General features: G+C 35.7%; 1 pseudogene across 1 annotated transcript; it reads right to left on the minus strand.

Moving 5' to 3' along the window:
• Positions 1 to 3,131: 3,131 nt before the first annotated feature.
• Positions 3,132 to 4,056, minus strand: LOC149560909 (germin-like protein 5-1 pseudogene; annotated as a pseudogene). The gene has a single exon (XR_016363389.1). The product of XR_016363389.1 is annotated as a germin-like protein 5-1 pseudogene (transcript).
• Positions 4,057 to 23,751: the final 19,695 nt, after the last annotated feature.

The raw sequence follows: 23,751 nt of genomic DNA on the forward strand, positions 1-23,751 counted from the left end.
ATTTTCTATGGGAGCACTTGTTGAATTGTAACTTCCCTATCCGCTTGCAAAAAACATACCAAAACATTAACTATTTTCTCAATTTTTCCATCCCTAGATGCCTCTTCTATGAATTGTACATCTCTACTTATTAACACTTTTCTAGTTATAGGATAAAAAACTTATAAGCTTTTGTATCCTCACTATCACGAACATATATCCATTTTCTGCCCTTGTTATCCAATTTCTTTCTCAACTCGTTTGGGACATGAGCATATACTACACATCCAAATACTTTCAAATGATAAACAATAGACTTATTTCCAGTCCATGCTTCCTCTGGAACCTTATTCATAACAATTTTGGTTGGGCATCTATTCATTACGTAGATGAAGCACGTGCTACAACTTCTTCCCATTGCTCATTTGACATATTCTTAGCCTTCAACATACTCCTAGCCATGTCCATAATAGCTCTATTATTTCTCTTTGTAACATGATTTTTTTGTGGAGTGTACCTTTTAGTAAATTTCTTTTGTATTTCATGATCCTTGCAAAATTTGAGAAACATGTTTGAGATGTATTCACCACCTTTATCAGTTCATAGAACTTTGATATAATATCCACTTTGCTTCTCAACTAAAGACTTGAATTGACAAAATATATTAAAAACCCTAGACTTATGATTTATGAAATAAAGCCATGCCTTTTTGGAGTAATCATCAATAAATGTCAAGAAATAAATACTTCCACCAATTGAGGGTCTCTGCATTGGTCCACACAAATAAGAGTGAGCTATCTCTAAGGATGCCTTTTCTCTAATTAACTTGCCAATGGGAAATGTCTCTCTATGTTGCTTTCCCAAAATACAACACTCACATACTTTATCTAGGTTTTCTATCAATGGAAAAGCTTTTACCATATTCTTTTTATGTAACACATCTAGGCCACTAAAATTCAAGTGTACAAATCTTAAATGCCCAAGCCAGTTCTCATCTTTTATTTATGATTGAAAAACTACTTGTGATAAATTTTGAGTGATTTCTTGGGAAAATTTAACCCTTAAATATGATGTTATACTTAAGGGAAACATTATTTTGTTCATCATCTGAACTTTTTCTATTAACTAATTTCTTGGGAGTTGATCCAAGATTATACATTCATATTTTTGAAAGAAATTCTATATCCCTTTTCAAAAAGTTGTCCAATACTCATCAAATTATGTTTTGATCTAGGAACAAAGTAAACATAAAAAATAATTTTTTCTCCCACTATTTAGTTACAATGTTGACATTTCCTTTTCCCATTACTAAGACATTTTTATCATTTCCCAAAGTTACATATGATTTTATAGACTTATCCAAATTTGAAAACATTCTTACATTCCCTGTCATATGATTACTACAACCTAAATCTAGAAACCAAACATCCTTTTGACTCTCCTATGCAACATTACATGCTAGAAACATATTGCCTTGATTTTGATTTTCTCTAGAAAAATTTGAACTTTTTTTGTTGGAATGATATTGTCTTTTTCTACATTCACTTCCATAATGATCATATATTTTACAATAGTGACACTGAACTTGAGATTTGTCATACCTTTGACTTGGGGATCAATTTTGACTCAAAATTTGGTTGTTGGCTCACCCACTTGGATTGGTTGGGTTGGTTCTTCCACTTCTATATGAATTTCTTCCTTGACTCTAAAGTTAGATATGCCTATGCTTCTACTATGAGAAATTGTGACTTGTGACTTAAAAGCATGCTCGAAAGAAGAGTTAGAAGAATGAATAGGTCTATGCTCATAAGAAAATAGAGAGGCATGACGCTCATCTATAGAGTATTGAGAATTTTTTTTTGTTTCTTCAATAGTCACAACAATAGATTCAAACTTTCTAGGTAAGTTTCTTAGAATCTTTTCAACTATTCTTTTATCTTCATGAGTATCACCATGAGATCTAATTTGATTGACTAGCCCAATAATTTGAGTAAAAAAAGAATCTATAGATTTAGATTCTTTCATATACATAGTTTTGAAATCCCTTCTTAACATTTGTATTTTTGCAATTTTCACTTTATCTATACCTTGGTATGCAGTTTGAAGAATATCACATGCTTGCTTCGATTTTATTGCTGCTCCAACTCTAGGGAAAATGCTCGTGTATTGCTTGGAAAATGTAGAAAGAAGCTTTAGAATCCTTCTTCCTATTATCCTTTAGCAAATCCTTATCTATCTTAGACAATGCTCCAGATTCAATAGGTTCAATGTTTCCATTTTCTACAACACTCCAAATATCTTGAGAACTAAATAAAACTCATTGTAATTGACCAATATTCATAATTTTTTCCATTAAATTGGGAAATCTGGGGATTTGACAAACTTGTACTAGAAGAAGATGCCATTAACTTGGCTTTGATACCAGATGAGCAAAATAGGAGTAGAATGGATAAAGGAAAAAAATGAAAAAATCAACCACACAGATCCACACAAAGCTGATTAATATGGAGATTGAGTTATTTTCATTCTACATGACACATACATTGATCAATTCAAACAAGTAGATTTAGAAAGAACATCTTAACTCTTTCTATCCCATCAGAAAATTACTCAACCATAAGCTTCAATACTTATTAGTAATGTAGAACTCATTCTCTTACAAATCAAACTACTCTCCTAGAAATTAGAGTTGCTGCTCATACAATAGACAGAAAAGTAAACTAAACTCTTAACATTCTAAAATTAGAACATGAGCTGCTGCTCTCACATGAAGGCAAAGCTATTGTTTGCTTCTTCAATCTGATTTCTACGTTGCCCAAAACCTATATTTATAATAGAAGTTCTTATCCAAACATTTAAGAACTTCTCTACTATTTCACATTGATTCCTGGCATTATAATAACTCTCATTTTGCAGTCCAATAAATATCTGACATGATATGCCTTAGAGAAATCAAATTAGAATAAGGACCATTAAATATTTCTTCATATTTTCAATTCTGTGTGGATACATGTGGTAATTTATAATAGGCGGTAATTTGTTTTATTTATAATTTCATAAAACTTGAAACAAAAAATAGAAATATACAATTATTTTTAAAGAACAGGAATGAAGTAAAGCGTATTGATCACAAAGACTCACAAATTAGTATCTTTTAATGAAACAATGTGTTAAATTCATTTCAATTTAGGCTCGATGAAAACGAGTAAAGTATTTATTCATTTCGGCCAGAAAGCAGAATGAGGCTCTTAGTGGGTTCACCATAAAATCATCTGAAGGAAAGGAAGAAATCAAACTGAGGAAGAATCTAGACTAAGAGAGATAAGATACAAACTTCTCTCACCACAATGGTCTATAAATTACAGGCGCTCATGAGGTTTGTCCAGCAATCAACTGTTTGAGCTGTTGGTCATTGATATTAAATGCCTTGGTCAAAACACCTTGAGGAATTGGAGGATTGGCTCCAAAGACGGCAGATGCAACCACTTGAACACCAGGCAGCTGGCTGTTTAGAGCCGTAATGGTAGTTGCATATGAATTCCCAACATTCTGTTGAAAATGGATTAACCCCCTTGGAACCACAAACACATCTCCCTTCTCCAACTTTTGCGAGAACAACACATTATTTGTGGTGACAAAACCAACCAAAATAGTGCCCTCCATTACAAATATGATCTCAGTAGCGCGAGGGTGAATATGAGGGGGATTCAAACCACCAGGTGCAAATACTCCGTGGTTCATTGAGATGCCCAGCGTGTTTAATCCGGGGAAAGTTTCCACAGTACCAGCGGTGATATTGAACCCAAAACGATTGTTGGTTGAGAGTGGAGTATCAAGTCCCTTAAACAAGAAATCTGAAGCATTCACTTCCTTTGGGTCTTTGCACACAAAACCGTTCAGCTTCACATTGGATTGAGTAAGATCGGCCACACAGAAATCCTGCAGAGGATCTGGGTCTGATGCATTAATTGACAATATTAGAGAAAACCATAAAATGCAGCTCAAGGAAGCTTTCATCATTGTTGCAGAAGTTTGCATTTCCTATTGGTTCAAAATGTTGAACGGTATGAGAAATGGAGAAACAGAGCTTGTTATGATTGAGCCTACCCAAAACAGGTATTTTATAGAGAAAATGAGCGGTGCAATATGTTCATTTTAATTTGCAATACTTTGTCAAACGATGGCGGCTAGACACGAATTAGTCCATTGTGCGCGGGATGAATCCATTGGAACGGGTCGTTGAGTACGTTGACATTGCAAAGCTACGTACGAGAATGGAGAGAAATTGTCATGTATAGCGTAGAGTTCGTTGACATTGCAATTTATCGAATTGTTTACACATTGTCTAGTGGAGTCTCTCTACCATTTTATGAATAGTTTGAATTTAATAATCTGTTAAGACACAAAAGTATCCACGTTGATACCGTCTCTGGTACCTAATCTGATAGATATTTTGGAAATTTAATGACCCGTTCTTTCGCTTTCCTAAATCTTTGTCATGCAAAACTTTGTTAGCAGGCTTATGTAGGATTCTTTGTCTGAACACTTATCCACGTTTTTTCACCCACTTATGGTGCTTCGCTTTTGACGTCGCAGTATTCACACTGTTATGAGCCAGGATTGTCACTTGAAGATAGCCGAAGATTGCATCTCCGCTTTCAAGTACGTAATTAACCATCGTTATTACTACAAAACATTGTTCTCATAAATGTATTAATTACAAAGATAAAAGAATAGTTTAGTGTTTTGGAAAATTAAATGATAGTTTAATTATCATTGTGCGCGGGATGGGACCGTTGGAACGGGTCATAGCTACGTAAGAGTATGGACAGAAATTGTTATAGACGGAAGCGTCTACCAGCCAACAGAATGGTATTTATTTAATATTTAATATTAAATTAAAATTATTAAAATTATTTGTTTGTTTTATAAATTTCAAATTAGGTAATTGACATTTCCATTTATTGAATTGTGTACACATTGTCTGAATAACTCGCTCTACCATTTTATGAATAGTTTCAATTTAATAATCTTTTTAGGCATAAAAGTATAGACGTTGATACCGTCACATCTACCTAAGCTAATTTAAGGACCCGTTCTCTCGTTTCCCTTAATCTTTATTATGCGACGCCTCGTTGCCAGTGGCTATGGGCCAGCAACTTATATGCATCTGTAGTCAGTATTAAATAGACTGCCTGATATCAGTCGCTACAGGCCAACAACTTATATGTACCCGTAACCAGTATTAAATAGTCAAAAGTGTTTTATATTTGAATTGAATAGTGGTGCATCAAAGTCTTTTATATTTGACCTGACTAGTGGTGCATCAACTTCAATAGCATGTTTATGTAGAATTCTATTGTCTGAAACACTTATCAATGTTTCTTCTCCGGCTTATGGTGCTTTAATGTTAACATTGTAGTATTGATAATGTTTGTTTTTTTTTTAAATCAGTAAACAGTCAAGATATTGTATTATATTAATAAAAAATTAAGTTTTTACAAGAATCTTTGTTCTGGTGGATACTGGTAGGAAATAATGTAGAAGAAAAGCTCTAATCTAGCCCAGAACCAAAGTCTTATATTATACAGAAATAAAAGGAGCATACCCCAGTGAGAATCTAATTAGAGTTTCATAATTTCCTGCGTACATAATAAATCTGCTTGGATTATGAAAGTGACCCTTCTGAACTTCGAGGAATGCAGACTTGAGTTGAAGAGTAAGAGTCTTGATTTCGTATAGAAAAAACACCACAGACTAACCACAAAATGATATTGATTGTTAATCCAAGATATGGAGGAGGAAAAGCCAAAATAGATGTCAAAACTTCATGCTTGATTGAGAGAGACAGAAAATGAAGTTGGTACCAAGAGTCGATACATAATGGGGATTGTCTAAATTAATTGATATTTCTTAAATTTAGAAAATTACTGGTGTTATTCTCAACTAGCTTTAGCGTATACTTTGAATCTTAATCATTAAGCCGCTGCGGATTTTATTGTAATTAGCTCATATTTTATAATAAATATACAATCACTATTAAAAGAAAGCTAAACTTATCAACCCACTACCAAACTAAACTCTTAATTGATTCATATATTACTTATATCTGTAATAATCCGAAGAGGCAGAGAGCCAAATGGCATAAGATCTTTCAGCCAGGAGTCAATCCAACCTAAATTAAGGACAATCTAAGTTATTATGTTCAAAACTGTATTAAAAATAATCTTACTAGTCCGATAACTCTTAACCTATATGTTTGTTAGCCTTAGAAGATCACAACATAACAATATCTAAACATCATTTATACTAACACAAGAGAACGAGCTGTAATCAAGTAGGTCTAATAGCTACGATACCCTTCTGATGCTCCCTGAGTGAGGATAGAGAAACAATTTAGACCTCCAAAAGACTGAAAGTCCAAAAGCAGAGCGACTGGTACTAAGTTTCGATTCGAGTAGATAATAATTATCTCTACCAATATCTTGAAATTAAAGGCCTACTCCAAAATCTAAGAAAACCATGGTAATAACCATGGTGAGATATCAGGCAAAAATTGATAAAAATAATCAAGATGACATACAAAGAATAGATACAATGTGAAGACTTAGTTAATTAAGGGTTAATTCTTGAAAAACATGCAGATACATATTTCCAACCCATCCAAAATTTAGGAAGCTGCTTCTAAGCCTACCAATAGTAATTTAAATCTACCAAAGAAGTGAGAACCATCCAGATATAAAAGCTTGTAACATAACAAATGGGGAGCAATAAGCCCCAAAAGCCACCGAAAACCAAGGAAACCATGAAATATATGAATAAAATAGTAGTCGTTACCATTATCTATATTAAAGGAGAGAAACATTTATAGAGAGCAGAGGAAGGAACCACCAAGCAACAATCCCTTATAGGAGAAGCGAGCTAAGGGGGGCCCAAAACTAGAAAATATAACCAAAATGAGACCAAAAAATAGTTTGATATGACCATTAGAGAGGCCCAAAGTAGAGTACATCTTAATACCAACATACCAGCAAAATGAGTGAACATAGCCCTAATACTGAAAGCATCCTACCAATCTAACTAGGCTCGAAAAGAGAACAACCCAATAGAGCTCCTAAGAGCCACCTACTTCCAATAGATCATAATGACTTCAGATATATCATTTGGGTTCTCCAACTAGAAATTGGGCAGAAATTCAAAATCAAACTTCACCTAGCTAGTTTTCTCTATGTTTGGAGTGTAGAAGTTTAGGGCTTCTAGGTTGTCAAAGACCACCCCAAGCTAAATGTATGTTTTTGAACAAATTGAGATAGTTGATAGGCCATTCTCTACTCTCATCCTTGACTATTCCCCTCCACCAGGGCAGGAATTGTATACTAGCCTCCATTATGGGCCACTCCCAATAAAAGGCTAAGTTTTTGCAGATTACTAGGGAGGGTCGATGAAAGGATATCTTAAAATCAAGGGAACCTAGAGGGAGTGCCATGTACTTCTCCAGAAGAGGGATACACAACTTGTCATCAATGCTTCTAATGGCTTGTTCAAGGCCCTTCCTCCTGATTGGTCAAAAATGTTGCAGTAGAGTTAGATAATGGCCCGTGGCTCCACCCTAGCTCTTGCCATACAACCTATGAAGATACCTATAATATCACTATTTTTCCTCTAGGTATACTCATAGTCAAAAACTCCCTCATCAATGGCTCTTCTTAAAACTATCCTCATCATGTCATCAACCTATTTAAGGATTCTGCTCCATCTCTCTAGTTTGACATTACCCCAGAATGCCATGGTTTGAATTTTGGAGGTGTAGAAAAAACTAATGTTGCGATCCATCCCGAAGGTAAGACTGAGCCCAACAATAATGATAGACAATAAAAGGTGGGGTCCAAAAGAAGGACCTAGAAGCCCTTTCTGCCATGATGTCATAAAATGATGACACCAACATAAGCTGAGACACGAGGGAGACATTAAGGCAAAATGGTGAAAAAAACCAAAGGAATAAATTAACACAATCATAAAAATGACAAGCTAAAAAAAAGATGGAAGGTCAACAAAAAACAAATGAATGCATGAAAGGAAGGAGATAAAAACATATAATAATAATAATAATAATAAATAAGAAGGTTGAGATAAAAGAGAATAAAGGCTACCTCTACTAGAACTAAGTGGATGATAATAAATCGCTTGCTATCTCTAAAAATTAGATAAGACTTAGCATTAGCCCCTTCATTTTCTAATAGGTCTACCTTCTTATTTCCTTCCAAATAGATGTGATAAATTTGAGTTTCTTTAAATTTATCTAGAATGGAGAGGACCTCTGATAGTTTCAAATTCAAAGTCTAGCTAGGTGTGGCTCGTTTCCTTATGGCATTTAATACAATTTGGGAATCTCCTTCGATGATAATTTTGGAGAGATCTAGTTTTAAACAAATTAGCAACCCCTCTTGCAAGGCTTCAAGGTCTACTAGGTTGTTAGTAGTTGACTCAATAGATTTGGCCCTCTTAGCTATCCAAAAGCTTGACTCATTGTTAAATATGTAGCCAATGCTTGCCTTGCCTGGGTTACCATGGGAGGCCCCATCAAAGTTTATTTTTGACCAACCACAAGGAGGAGGTTGCCATCTAAAAGATTCCCTTTCTATAGTTGAGCAGAGGGTTGATAAGATTATTCCATTTTTCCTTAAAGAAACCATCCCAGCTAGAGAAGGATTCTTCTTCATTCTAGGACTTTCTAAGATGGGAGTTCATTATTTCGACAATACTAGATTCAATTTTCATGATGATCTCCTTTGGCTACATTTCCTGCTCCCTGAACAGTCTCCTGTTCCTTTACTTCCAAACTTCCCATACAAGGATGGAAGGGCTGATTTTCCATATGCTACAGAAAATACCTTTACAAGAGTTGGAAGCACAACTTCTAAGAAGATCCAAAAAAGAAAAGGGGAAGGGGATGTGCCAGCCCAACATATATCTGAGCCACTCCCAGTAGTCAAGGGTTTAAGGGCATTTATAAAGAATGTGATCAACATCTTCACTACTATGTTTACATAGGTCCGTCTAAACCCAATTTGTGAAATCTCTCTGCTATAAGGATCTTGTTATGGTATGTGAGTCGTAGTAAGATCCTAACCTTGGGTAGACATGAAGGGCCCTAGAACAAAGAAGATGGTAGGGTCTATTCCCTACTATAATAAGGATTAGTGAGAGCTTTATAACCACTTTTGACATTATACCTTCCATCTTTGGATGCAGCCCACACCAACCTATCTACTTGCTCTAATCGATTGATCTTTCTTGATTTTTTTTATCTTTAGATATATCTCTTTTGAAGAAGGATCCAAATCTAAGTCATCCACTTTTTTCCATATCCAAATAGAGGAGTCATCATTAGGGTCCTTAGTCTTATAGTTGCTAACCTTACTACCCCACCGAGAGATCAACATCTCTTTGAGAACCCCAGGAATGTCTGGACAATTGATGAGAGGGAGTCCATCCCATGAGTCATCCTAGAATAGTGCTTTATCTCCTTTGTCAGTATCCTAGGTGAGGAATTTATTGATGGGAGTTCTACATATAACCATCAAATTCCAAATTTTAGATCCTTTAGGGAGAGTCTTCATCCTAAAAATAGAGTAGGGGTCGTTAGGATCAAGGTGCTTATTATATAAGATTTTAGCCCATTTGCTATCACTAATTTCAAAGAGGTGCCAAATTAATTTGGTACCAAATGCCTCTATTTGCCAACTTAAGGTCTTAACTCCTAAACCTCCTAAAATATTGGGTTTGCAAATGTTTTCCCATCTTATAAGAGGTAGAATTTTGGATTCCTTCCCATTTTCCCAAAAGAAGTTTCTAAGTTTAGATTCAAACTTCTTATTAATGTGCTTAGGAAGTTAGAGACAAGATAAAGAGTAAGAAGGGATAGCAAACAAAATAGATTTGATCTTGACTACTTTACCTAATTTAGAAAGCCATCTATCCTCCCAATCACCTAGTCTGGAATCCACTTTGTCCAAGACATTTTGCTGGACCTTACAAGAATTGCTTTCTTTGTCTAGGTCTATGCCTAGATACTTACAAGGGAAAACACCCTTCTTATATCCCATAATATGAAAAATCTTCTTTTCTACCTCCAAATTGGTGTTGATAAAGATCTTCAATTTTGCTATATTAACTTTTTGACCCAAAGCTATCAAATATAGTTAAATGATAGACTTAATATTACAAGCTTCTTTGATTATGCTTTCACTAGGCATACTAGTATCATCTGCAAATTGTTAGTGGGCTATATTGGAGGTGTTATTCATGACTATTATACCCAAAATATTTCCTCTTTTGTGTGCTTCAATGAAAGCTCTACCAAAGGCTTCTTCCATAATGATGAATAAAAATGGAGAGAGGGGATCACCCTATCTAATTCCTCTTGAAGTATTGAAGAAACCTTATGGTGTGCCATTGACTGGAACTGAAATCTTTGTGGTTGATATACATTGAAAGATGAGGTTGATCCATTGGTGGGAAAATCCAAATTCTTTGAGGGTTTTACAGAGGAATCTCCAATCCACCATATCATATGCTTTTTGGATATCTAATTTCATGAACATGCTTTCCCTTTTGTTTTTGATCGCCCAGTGAATTGTCTCTTGGATGATTAGTATAACATCTAAAATTGATCTGCCTAGAAAAATCCTAGTTTGTTCTTCAAAAATGATTTTGGGCAAAATATGTTTGAGTCTATTTGCTAAGATTTTTGTGAATATTTTATAAATGATGTTGCATAAGGCAATTGGCCTAAAATCCCCCGGGTAGACTAGATCCTTTTTTTTGGGAATCAAAGTAAGAAAGATGTGGTTAATTTTTGAAAAAAATTAACCACCATTCCTATTAGCTTCGATTGCTTTCCAAAGGTCTTCTCCCAAAATGTCCTAGCATTTTTTATAAAAGAAGGATTGGAAGCCATTTGGGCCAAGGGACTTGTTAGGATGTGATTCAAAGACTGCCAATTTGTCTTCTTCCAACAAGATAGGTTTATTTAGTTGTCTATTATCATCCTCAGTGACTATTCTTGGAATGACTTTCAAGATACTTGTTTGGGTTGTCCTATCAAAAAATTCATAATTATTTAAAATATTCTGGAAGTGATTAACTATAATTTCAAAAAAAATCATTGGATCTTCAGTGATGGTGTCTGTTGAATCTTTTATTTTGACTATTTTTTTTTCCTCTATATTGAAGAGTTGAGTGATGAAACAACTTTGTGTTCCAATATCCATCATCTAACCATTTTTCTTTGGATTTTTGTCTCAAAAAAAATTCTTCTTTAGCCAAAATGCTTTCTTGTTTGGCAATCAGTTCTTTTTCCAAAAGATAGCTATTATTGTTCATACCCTTTTTAAAGACTTCTAAGTTAAGCTCCTTCAACCTCTCCTCAATTTCTTGTTTTTCTACAAAAATATTGTTAAAGTATTCTTTATTCTATTTTAGAATATTCTCTTTTAGAATTTTCATTTTTGAGACAAAGATGTACATTTTGGAACCTTTGAAAGACCCTTGTTTCCACAAGCCTTTTATGTACTCTAAGAATTTAGGATCACAAAACCACATCTTTTTGCATTTAAATGGATTTCTTACTGGTTTAGTGTATTCTTAAAAAAACATTCTAACTAGAAAATGATCTGAACTAGCAATAGGTAGGATTGGGGAGTGAAAATTTATGTTAGTTTCACTTATATCTCCTTTCAGAAAAAAAACTAGTCTAGTTTTTCTGCTATATTGCAGAAGTCTTTCCTTTTGTTGTTCCATGTGAATTTTTCATTGTTGATCAGAATTTCAATCAATTTGTTATTGTTGGTGTAAATAAGTATTTACTTATTACACTTACTTAAGTTTTACTTAGGTTAATGCATTATTTAATTATTTTTCATTATTTTATTATTATTTTAGGTGAGACACTTAGGAGTTTGTGAACTCTCATTGAGTTACGCAACTCTAATTAGGCACATGGTTTCTACAACACAGGAGTATGCATCATTCACTTGTTTTCCGCACTCCTCATTTAGCACATGTTGTCTACTCCACTGATTTCCGCACTACACCATTGTAGTCTTATCCTCACATCATCGCACTTATTCCCGTGCTTAATGGAGGATAATCCATATCTGGTGGACATGTGCCTGGTTGTATGACATGTCATGGTGCTAACTTCTAGGCATTCTAGAAGCTCTCCTGAGGCCTTTATATTCAGGCACTCCTAGTGTACTCATAATATGTTGGTTTTATCCATTATTGAATGAATATCATCATTCTGATCATACTCTACCTATTTTTGTCTACTGTGTGCTATTGTTGAGTTCTTATGTTCTTGGGTAAATTCTAGCCTAAGCCAAATTCTTACATGGTATCAGAGATGAGGAAGATTCTCATCAAGTAGCTGTTCGAGACCATACATGCTTCAACACATCAATTCTGGAAGATTCCCAGAAATTGGGAGCGTCTAGAGCCAGATCTGACCTCTCCGTTGCGTCCGGAGCGCTGAATCGGTGAAGATTGACTATAAATTCGTCTATATTGGGTGAAAGTTGATCGAGAGGCAAAATTTTTTGCAAACCGGCACCCGAAGGCACCGATTTGCAATTGGGTATGATCGTTTTATGTGATCTGATTAATTAATGTTCAGATCTACATTAATTTACTCTCTGTATTTTATTTTCCTTCCTATCTGAGTGTTTTTTCAAATTTTATTTTCGAAATTTAATAGGAAGCAAAAAATTTTGCCGAACTGGGCAGTCAAACCCCAGCTCAGCTCTTTGTATTTGGCGGGTATATTATATTATCGCAGGGTTTAATATTAAATCTGCGGGCTTCAATATTTTTCCCGTGGACATACCCCTGAAATTCCGGCAGCCACTGCATATTCCAACAGTGGCGACCGGCGGGAGAATTTCGCTAAGTATTGGCGGGCCCACAGCATCCAGCGGCCTTTTCCCTTACGTCTGCGGGCTGCACTTTATAAAGTGCGCAGCGTTTTCAAAACCCACGAATGTGGGATTAAAAACTGTGAACCCGACACGCAAACCCGGTGCTGGACAACCGCAAATGAAATTCGACAGGGTTTGTTCCACCCCCGACACGGGGACCAATCCGCCAGCACCACGTGGCGACCAGTTATTCCCCTGCCCTGCCTTGTCAGGACACAATCAGCAAACTGTACACTTGCCCAATTAGATTTGACATGCGAGACATTATCCGTACGATCCGTACAGTACGGATGTCCATGTCAGCGCCACGTCATCCAGGTGGCCGAGTTTTCTGCTGACGTCATCATTTTCATGAGCCTAAAATTGACGCCCATCTGGACATCATCCCGAGTCATTTTATAACTGCTGTGACGGCCGTATGACCGTCAAAATTAACCTCATCTTTTGCTGGTGCAACCCCTCACCAAATTGATTTTGATTTTGGCAGTCCGACTTCAAGAGGCCATAACTTGCACATCCGGACTCCAAATCAGGTGCAATTTTTTTTGAAATTGGGTAAAATTTTCTAAATTTTTTAGTGGTGCAGCTATTTTTTGGTTTTGGCACACGGATTTTTCAGAATTTGCATTTTTTGGCGACTGTACCTGAATAATCTTGCATTTTGCAACTTCAAACGCTCTGTACGGGCACATCTAGAGTCGAAAACAGGTTCCATTTTTTTTGAAAGTGCGGATTTTTTTGTCTACTTTCCAGATATGGAATAAAATTGTAGTGTTTTGTGGACAAAATTGTTACTTTCAGAATAGGGCCTTTCTTTGCCTTGTATTGCTTCAATATTGTAGCACATTGTAAAGTTTTAGATTTATACTCTATTGAGAAGTTGTAACAAGAAAAATCAGAAGTCCATAAAGTTCAAACTTGGCAAGTGGCCCATTGTAATCACACTACTGATAAAGTGCCCAAAGCATCTATTTTTGGGGGGTTTCTTGATTTAGTGAAAAGGGGGGGTATTCTTGGTGTTGTGTTCTCTCTTTTCTACAAATTTCTTTCATTTTTCTGCATCATGGGCAACTTTAAGTTTCCTAAGTTAACTCCTCATAACTATGCTACGTGGTCTATCAAAATGTTGTATCACTTAATGCATAATGGAGTTTCACAATATGTCGATGGTACTCTTCCTAAACCGGCAAGTGATAATGTATCAACAAGTGAACTTTCTGAATGGGTAGCCATGGATAGGAAAGCCCTAGGTGATATATGTTTGGGGGTAGATGATAAGATCATGTATCAAATCATAAAATGTACTACATCCAAGGAAGCTTGGGATACCCTCGAAAACCTTTATGGTAAAGTGTCTGAAGAAGATGTGTTCAAAATAGAAGATGAGCTAGTTTCCTTAGATCCTAAGTCGTATGACTCAATACAGGACTTCATCATCAAGGTGAATGAATTAAGGACAAAGCTTACTAATTGTGGGAATTCTATCAAAGATGACAGACTGATCTATCTCATTCACAACAAGCTACCATCTAAATATTCCACATTTGTCTCTTCTTTTAACACCTCAAAGACTACCTTAGGGTCTGCCTACAAGAAAGTAACTTTTGATGAATATGCTAAATTGTTGGATGATGAAGAAAAGAAGTTGAAAACAATGGGGATTCTCAAATCACCTCAGACCAAAGCATTGGTGGCCAATGAGGGTTCTCAACATTCAGCTGGACAATCTTCAAACAAAGGAAAGGGTAAGCAAAAATGGAAGAGCAAATCTAAAGATGCAGAAAAGACAACACCACAATCAAATCAACAAGGCAAGTCCTTGAATTCCAACAAGATAGGGGACAACAACAATAAGGAGAAGAAGAAGTGTGCTTATTGCAAGAACACGGGTCATGAAGAGCATGATTGCTATCTTAAAAAGATTGATGAATTGACCAACATCATGAAGAAACATAATGTTCCATTGCCTAATGCTTATAAGGAGAAGGGATCTTCTTTAGATTCAAAGAACAAAGGGCAAGCACTCATGGCTAATGCAAACTCTTCGAAGGAATGGATATTTGACTCAGGTACCTCATATCATATGGGTTCTTCAAAGGAGGATTTTTCTTCATTGAATCGCTCAAGGGTACCACACATCTTCATGGGGAATGATAGCAAAATGGAAGTTGAAGGAAAAGGAAATGTGGAAATGGAAAATGGAGAGTTTCAAGAGGTTCTATATGTTCCCAACCTAAGTTCAAATCTCCTTTCAATCTACCAAATTACTCACCTCGGAGATGGACATAGAGTTGAGTTCCTTCCTGACTCAGTTCAAGTGCACAGTCTTAAAGATAATTCCTTGGTTGCAGTAGGGAAAGTGAATGATCACAAGAGGTTGTACTCTTTCTCACATTTTGTATCCAAGACTCCTTCAAAGGCCTTGTTATCACAATCACATTCAAACATGCAATTATGGCATGAGTGGTATGGTCATCTTGACTATCGCTATCTTCAGCAAATTTGCACATACCACATGGTCAAAGGTCTACCTCAAATCAACTTTTCTAAGGGTAAGTGTTCATCAGATTCAATGGATATGCATCCAGAGGGGAAGTTACAAAGAGGGAAGTCTTCTAGAGCAACAAGTGTTCTTCAAATGGTTCACATGGCATTAGCAGGTCCTTTTGCATTCAACCAGGGTCGCTACATACTTACCTTAGTTGATGACTTTTCAAGGTTCACTTGGGTCTACTTTCTGCATAGTAAGGGTGAAGTTTTGGACGCATTTCTAGACTTCAAGGCTCATGTCGAATGACAATCCAAAAAGGCCATCAAAGTACTTCGCATGGATAATGGAAACATGGATGTGAACAGAAGACTTAAGGATTTTTGCAGACATAAGGGCATTGATCTTCAGACTCCTTCAGCATTCAATTCGCATAAGACAGATGTTGCAGCTTTGAGGATTCGAACTCTTAAGTCTATGGCAAGTTGCATGATTCATGCCAAGTCTCTAGATCCATCATTAGAAGTCGAAGCAATCTCAAGTGCCACTCACATTCTTAATCGTTCTCCTCATCCCGCCTTAGATGGAAAAACTCCTTTTGAGGCATGGTGTGGTAGAAAACCTATTGTGACACACTTCAGAGTCTTCGGTTGTCCTGCTTGGGCAAACAGATCTTCCATGGGTCGCAAGGCACAGACATCTCGGCCTTGTACTTTTATTGGTTATGAAGACAGTGTGAAGGCATATAGACTTCTTGATCCTAAGACACATCAGATTTTTGTGGAGAAGGATGTACATTTTGAGGAACGTTCTCCGAGCTTGTTCTCTACTCCTCTTCGCACATCATACAGTGTGGAAACTGATAGTGACACCAGCGGTAGTGCTTCAACAGCTTCAGACACGTGGAGTTCTGTCGACAGATACAGTGAGAGGTCACTTCATTAGTTCAGTTTGCATGCCTACATCGCCACAGTGATAAGTCCAGAACAATAGGGTACATTCAGTCTTCCAGATACAAGTTCAGTGACAGATTTGGGGGACAATATTCATGATCTGCCTCTTCTTCTTGATGCAGAATTACCTTCTTCAGTTGTCACGGGAGTTTCAGACTCTCTTGTTCATTCTCTACATGATCAATCCTTACAGGTTGAAGTGAATGTGGATACTTATGATCAGCAGTTGCAGCAGGGTTCTTCATCAGTTGCAGGGATAGACAGTTCTTTGGGATAGGTTCTTCAGCTAGTTGAGCAGGTTTCAGAGACATCACTTATCCATGGGATTCTTTCCACACACAGCGGAAGCGTCTCATTTGTACCCTTGGCATTGTTTCTTCCTAAGGGGAGGAACACCATTCTGCAGTGTTGGATCAGCTTCTTTACTAGAGCATTCACTGTTCGGCATTCTTATTTGGGGGGGGGAGCCCATTCTATCTCTCTACCTCTTCTCTCATTCTCTTATGTATATATTGGATGTATGTCATAATGGGGGGGTCTTGATTACTCCATCCATCCATGCATCCTATCTATCTCTCTTTTTGGGGGAGGGTTTTTCCCATGAGGTTTTCTCTCTTTCCCCGCTTTATGGGAGATTACATATGATTATGTACATGGGTACCTAACATGGTCTAGTAGCCAGGACCCATCTTGCATTTTCATCCTAGATTGCGTAAGCTTAAGGGCATTCCCCTAATTTGCACTTAAGGGGGGGTGTTGGTGTAAATAAGTATTTACTTATTACACTTACTTAAGTTTTACTTAGGTTAATGCATTATTTAATTATTTTTCATTATTTTATTATTATTTTAGGTGAGAAACTTAGGAGTTTGTGAACTCTCATTGAGTTACGCAACTCTAATTAGGCACATGGTGTCTACAACACAGGAGTATGCATCATTCACTTGTTTTCCGCACTCCTCATTTAGCACATGTTGTCTACTCCAATGATTTCCGCACTACACCATTGTAGTCTTATCCTCACATCATCGCACTTATTCCCATGCTTAATGGAGGATAATCCATATCTGGTGGACATGTGCCTGGTTGTATGACATGTCATGGTGCTAACTTCTAGGCATTCTAGAAGCTCTCCTGAGGCCTTTATATTCAGGCACTCCTAGTGTACTCATAATATGTTGGTTTTATCAATTATTGAATGAATATCATCATTCTGATCATACTCTGCCTATTTTGGTCTATTGTGTGCTATTGTTGAGTTCTTTTGTTCTTGGGTGAATTCTGGCCTAAGCCAAATTCTTACAGTTATAGTGATACCAAAGCTTGAATTCTTTGGAAGCTTGGGAGGTATGTTATATACCTCTAGATTTTTCCTCCATATGTAAAATTATGTTAAAATCCCCTCCTAAGAGGATTAACTCATTTTTGTAACTATTAAGGAGATAAGTAATTTCATTCCATAAAATTTTCTTCTCTAAATTGTATGTAGGACCATATATATTAATTAGAATAAACTGAAGGTTAAATTTAATATTTCTAACTCTGTAGCTTAGCCAATTATACTTGGGTGCTAGAAATTCTAAACTAACTTTGCTAGGATTCTATATGATGCCTATACCTCCAGACACCCCTTTGGATTCATGTAATAAGTTGTTCCAACTACCTAGCCTATGTTCTAATCTAGTTCCTTCTTCCTTGTTTAGCCTAGTTCCCTATATTAAAATAATATCGGATTCAAATAATTTTATATTTTGTTTTAGGTAACTTTTTTTTACTAGGGGCATTTAAGACCCTAGCATTCCACGTGGTGATATTCATGGCTCCTTGGGAAGGAACTTCCCCTTCCCTATGTTAAAGAGTTGACCCATTTTTTGCTGTTCTCAGGCCTAACCATCTGCTTCTCTATGTTCCTTGAGAGATCTTCTTCCTCTTTTAGATTTTACCCTACCAAAATTAGGAGATTTCACTTGTTCCTGATTCATTTTTATACCTAGCTATTCTAGATCTACCTGTGAACTCTTAACAATCTCAAATAGCTTACTTTCCTTGCCTTCCTTTTCTTCACTTCCTAGCTCTATTAGTATTTTCTCTACCATGCCTTATTATTCCTTTGAGGTTCTAACCTCCTCCTTTGATGTCCTTCTGGCTAACATGACCTTGGCATCCTTATTTAGCTTGTAATCTTCCTCAAAGGATAGTAGGTCTCTTTTAAGGTCATCAAAAGTGTAATCATCTCCCCCCAACTATAATGTTTGTTGCATGAGTTCTTCCATATGTGAAGTGCTACTATTATCTATGTTTTCAAAGTAAAACACTTAGATCAAGTCCTCTAAAAGCCTTTCTAGTTTTTCTTTTTCTTCCTCTTTTAAGATCTCTTCACCCATGACTTCATTCTCCCCCAACTCTCTATTAAGAAAATCTTGAAAGTCTTGCACTACAATATATCTTGGCCTCTTTCCTCTAGGATTACTTGTTATGGGTGTATTTTCAAGTGGATCTCTCCTTGTGAGGGGGTTTTGCCAAAACTTGGCAAGATTCTTTGGGGACGTTTTGCCATATGTTTTGGTAATCAATGAAGGCTCTTCAGGATGCTACATCTATACCTTAATTTTATCCTGTACCTATATAGTATTACCATTTGCTGCATCTTTTCCAAATAAGAGTGAATTTTCCAAATCTTCTATTTTGCTGAGAGAGTTGATATGACTTGATTTCCTCATTGTTCAATTTCGAAGCCATTAAAGTCTATTCTTTGCGTATCTCTAAGGAGTTTTTTCTTTCCTTGGATTTTTTTCATTTTCTATTGGATTTTTTCCTGCAAACTATTATGCACTTAAATGTAGTTGAAAATCCATTTTGGATGTATCCATTCATTTATTTACTTAAGATTTTTCTACTCTATTTATCCAAATTGGTAGGGTTCTCCAAGTTAAGGTTGAGGTCTTCCTGCTCTATTGTGACTGGTGAGTTTGAGTTGTCCTCGCTCTTATCTGAGATTGGATCTTTATATCTACTCTTGAGAGGAGGACTCCCTTTGCTAGTTTCCTTTACTTCTGTGTTCTTTTCCTTCTGTTAATTCTTATCTCAGAATATTAGGCTTCTTTCCTTTCTTGATTTAGTCTTTTCTAATTCTTCTTTCCCTAATTTTCCTCTTGTGACTGTGAAAACTTTTTCCTCATATATACTCTCCTTCTACTTCATTCTTTTATGCCTAATTTTGATCATGGGGTAAGAAACATTAATATCTAATGTCATTTGTAGAGTCTTGAAGGAAAATTTTCTCTCATCATCTAACCTGATTATTTTTTAGATCTTTCCTTCACTTCTCTCAAAATTTAGATTGTAAATTGATCTATTGTTAATAATTTTGATAGGCTTAAGATTTTTATTGTTCACCTTGCATTTGATTTAAAGTTTTATATTGTTGCAACATTCAAATGAGGCATCTACACCCAATAGGTCTCCCACTGAACACCCTATTCTTTTAACGATATCTATTTGTTCAAGCTCTAGAGGGATAGCTTTTAAAGATAACCAGGTTGGGATTTACTAGATTTTGTATCAATGTAGGAATGAAAAAACCCTTGTCGAAAATGGTTGATCTAAAATATAAATGGGGAAATTGGATGCAACTAATAGTCTATGAGGATGAAAATCCCCTTTGCCAAAAGTACAACATGTTTTTTCATTTGGTTTTGAATTGCCTGAAGGGTGAGAAACTCAAAGACAAAGTATCCTCATTGAGAGTGGTGGTGGTTGAAAGCTCAAAAATTGCTAAGATGACTCAAAAGGCCAAAATCCTAGTGAATAAGGAATTGATAGGCTTGAAGGTAACATGTGAGGTGACCTCTCTAGACCTATTTGAAACACCTAGAAAATATTGTGAGAAGGTAAGAACCCTTGTGAAGGTCGACACCATTGGAAAGGGTAGAGATGTTTAAGTTGTTATGGATGATGCAATTGACCATGAAGAGGTGGAGATTTTGACATGTTCACTCTAAAACTATTTCAACTAGGGGAAGGACGCATGAATAAAGTGATGCAAGCTATTAGTATTGCTACTCCATGTTCTCCATACCTTCTCTTAGGGAATGGATCACTGCTCATTGATGACACCCTAGTGGTCTCACTTCTAGGTATTGTTGAAATGCTTTCCCCCACAACTAAGCTACCAAATCTTAACCTTCTTAGTATTGATGTTGAATGGACAGTCATGAAGCATAAGTCTAGAGGAGGATAAAAGGTAGATGTAGGGTCATCCATGAGGATTGGGAGACCTCTGACTAGGAAAGTACATCAAAAGGAAATAGAGAAGGATATAGCATAGTGGAAACAAAAAACTTTGAAGGACACTCAATATCAATAAAAGGTGAAGCTCAAGTCTTGGAATGTGAGATGGATGAATAGCTCAAGGAAATAATATGAAATAAAACAAAAGATCATAGAGCTCAAGTCTGATTTGATTCTTTTGCAAGAAGTCAAAATGATTGAGTTGGTTTTTGCTAGAGTTGCTACTTACATTTGTCCAAGGGATGAATTTTCTTATGGTGAGGCTAATTGCATCTCTAGTGGAATTTCCATGATGTGAAACCCAAACAAGGTGGTAGAAATAGTCACCTATAGTAAACATTAACAAGAAATGGTCAACTATATTAATCTTGTACTAAAGTGGCTTAGACTATGAGACAAGAAAGAATCATGTGTATAGGGGATTTTAACACCCTACTATATCCATCAAAGAAATTGGGGGGTTTGGAAGAATTTTCTGATAGTATGCAAGATTTGGAGGGCTTTCTTGGAAGGAATGACTTGATTGATATTGGTCTTTAGGTTATTGCATTTACTTGGTCTAATAATAGATTGGAGAATTTTTTTCTTTAGGTTATACTTGATAAGGCTCTTTTTTATTTTGGTTAGGACATTCTTCAACATTATTCCTTAAATGTGGAGCCGAGGACCATTTTGGATCACTCTATGCTGGTGTTTTCTTGGTTGGAGAATAAACCTACTAGATTAAGGCTTTTTAGGTATGAAATGATGTGGCACTCGCACACTAAGTTCAAAGACTATATTGTGCGGTGGTGGAAGGATCCAATTAATGGAATGACCATGTTTCATATCACCATAAAACTTGAATGCATCTAAAAAGAAGTGCAAGGATGGAGAAAATCATCATTTAGGAACATTTCCAAAGAGAAGAAATCAATAGAGAAGAAGTTGAAATCTCTCCAAAACCAAATTATTCAGGGCAATACTAATGTTAAATAGTAGTAAGAGGAAAGGGAGTGTCTGAACTTATGGAAGACATTCCAAAATTGGGAGGAACTTTAATGCAAATATAGATCAAGAGTTAAGTGGTTAGAGGTGTTGAAATTATTTAGAATAATTGAGGGGTGAATCAGTTTACCAAGGTCCAAATGTACAAACAAAAATTTTCATAGCTTAGTGAACCCATATCCATAAAAGATATTCATGCATGCATCCATTAGTTCATATTATCCCTTGAACTTGTAGATTATTGTCCTAGGTCAAAACAACTTTGCATAAATGTAAACATGAAACATAATAGATTCAATAAAACATTTGATACAAGGATTTTACTTGGAAATCCATTTTGAAAAAAACCACTAGCAACATGCTACTCATTCTCACTCTTTTGAAGTGATGCCCTATGAAAGGTCAACCTTGTTAAAGGTTACAATACACACTACTAAATGTGACCTGGTTAGAGGATTTCAATCACCTTATTAGGAGTGAGCCTTGTTAGAGGAATTTAGGTCATTCACTTGGAATGTCAACCGATTAAAGTATTTACAAATGACTATTAGGTCAACCTTAATCCAAAGGATTTATCCTAGATTGGTAGAATGATTAGAAAGTAACTCTTAGCATGAATGTTCATGATATTACATTGGGGGAGTATCCTAAGCATTAGAGAGTATTGATGTGTTGCATTCATGACTATGTTTTTCATTGATGTCAACATAGCAGTGTTTCTATAGATACTAGAAGAATAGTAGTCAGAGATCTTACACAATAACTGAGTAAGGGTTAAGTGATGTGTCTTATAGAAAAAAGGTTAACTTAATTCATTTATTAAATTCCCTTTTCTCGCTTCTTAAGATTTCACTTTATGCACCATACATTTCTATTTACTAATTAATTAGTAATTATTAAATGTCATTTACTTCTTAGGGCTTCACATTTAGGGGTTTGATCTCAATAAGGATTGATTGGTTGTAATTTCATTCATTCTATTTTGCACAAGTAAATTCAATCTTCTTGTTTATCAAGCAGACCATTCTCTCTCACTAACTTTTTTTCTTCCTTGTAATACATTATTTACATGTAGGATATCTAGGGATCTATGAATTTGTCCATCATTAAATTCTAAATGGTATCACAGTCTTACCTATGGCTGCCTATTCTTGTCTAAAGAAAAAGAAGAATGAGAATTTGACAAAAGAAATCTGGGACTTTTTTAATTTTTTTGTGCAAAAATAGGGGGTCTCTAATTTTTGGATCAGTTTGAGCAAAAATGGACCTCACCATTGTGCTTAGAACATCCAAATATCACTATATTCATGTAATGCGCGTCCAATTTGGACATAGTTAAAATTTGGGGCAAAAAAATTGTCACTAGATTTGACATGCTTCTCGAGCTGGGGATTTATTTTTTATTGAAAAAACAAACAATTTTTTTTAATAACAAATTCATTTCTTTTTATAAATAGGCACTGAGAAAGTTTTTTTTAAAAATGGGCCATGCAAAAGGTTAAAAAACAAATAAAGGCAAAAAAAAGTCAAAAAGCACTTTAAAAGTGCTAACATTAGTAGTATAGTCATTGACATCAATGGTACAGTCACTAACATATGTGCAGGTTCTTATGTAAAAAAATTTCAAGTCAATGACTTGATGGTCATTCACCCATCATTGTTTGATTTGTTTTGTCTTAAAGACCCATTGTTGGTTTGTTTGCGATATCTTGAGCATACAGAGGTCTTCTTTCAATCTGAAAGAAGCACTAGAAAGATGGTTCAGAGACAGAGACAATATTAAAGGTATTTTTTGAATTTTTTTCTATTTTGGTACCTATTTTCATGCTTGAAGTTTGTTGATGTCTGTCATCTTTTGAGGGGGCATAACTTGTTCATTATAGCTCCATTTTTTGATTTGAAAAAAGTGTTGGAAAGATCTTCTTGAGTCCTATTTAGATTCTCTAATATTTTTCTTCAATATTACTTGAAGGTACATGTGATTCTAAATTGAATTTTTCTCTCTTCCTATTTACACATTCTTTCTAGTAGTTGAGGTTCAATTTTTTGCATTGTGAGGAATGTTTTATAATAGATG

This window comes from Cupressus sempervirens, chromosome 4 (genome assembly GCF_028749045.1).
Source record: "Cupressus sempervirens isolate cs-2001-9-10 chromosome 4, ASM2874904v1, whole genome shotgun sequence".
In the NCBI taxonomy this organism is placed as follows: Eukaryota; Viridiplantae; Streptophyta; class Pinopsida; order Cupressales; family Cupressaceae; genus Cupressus; species Cupressus sempervirens.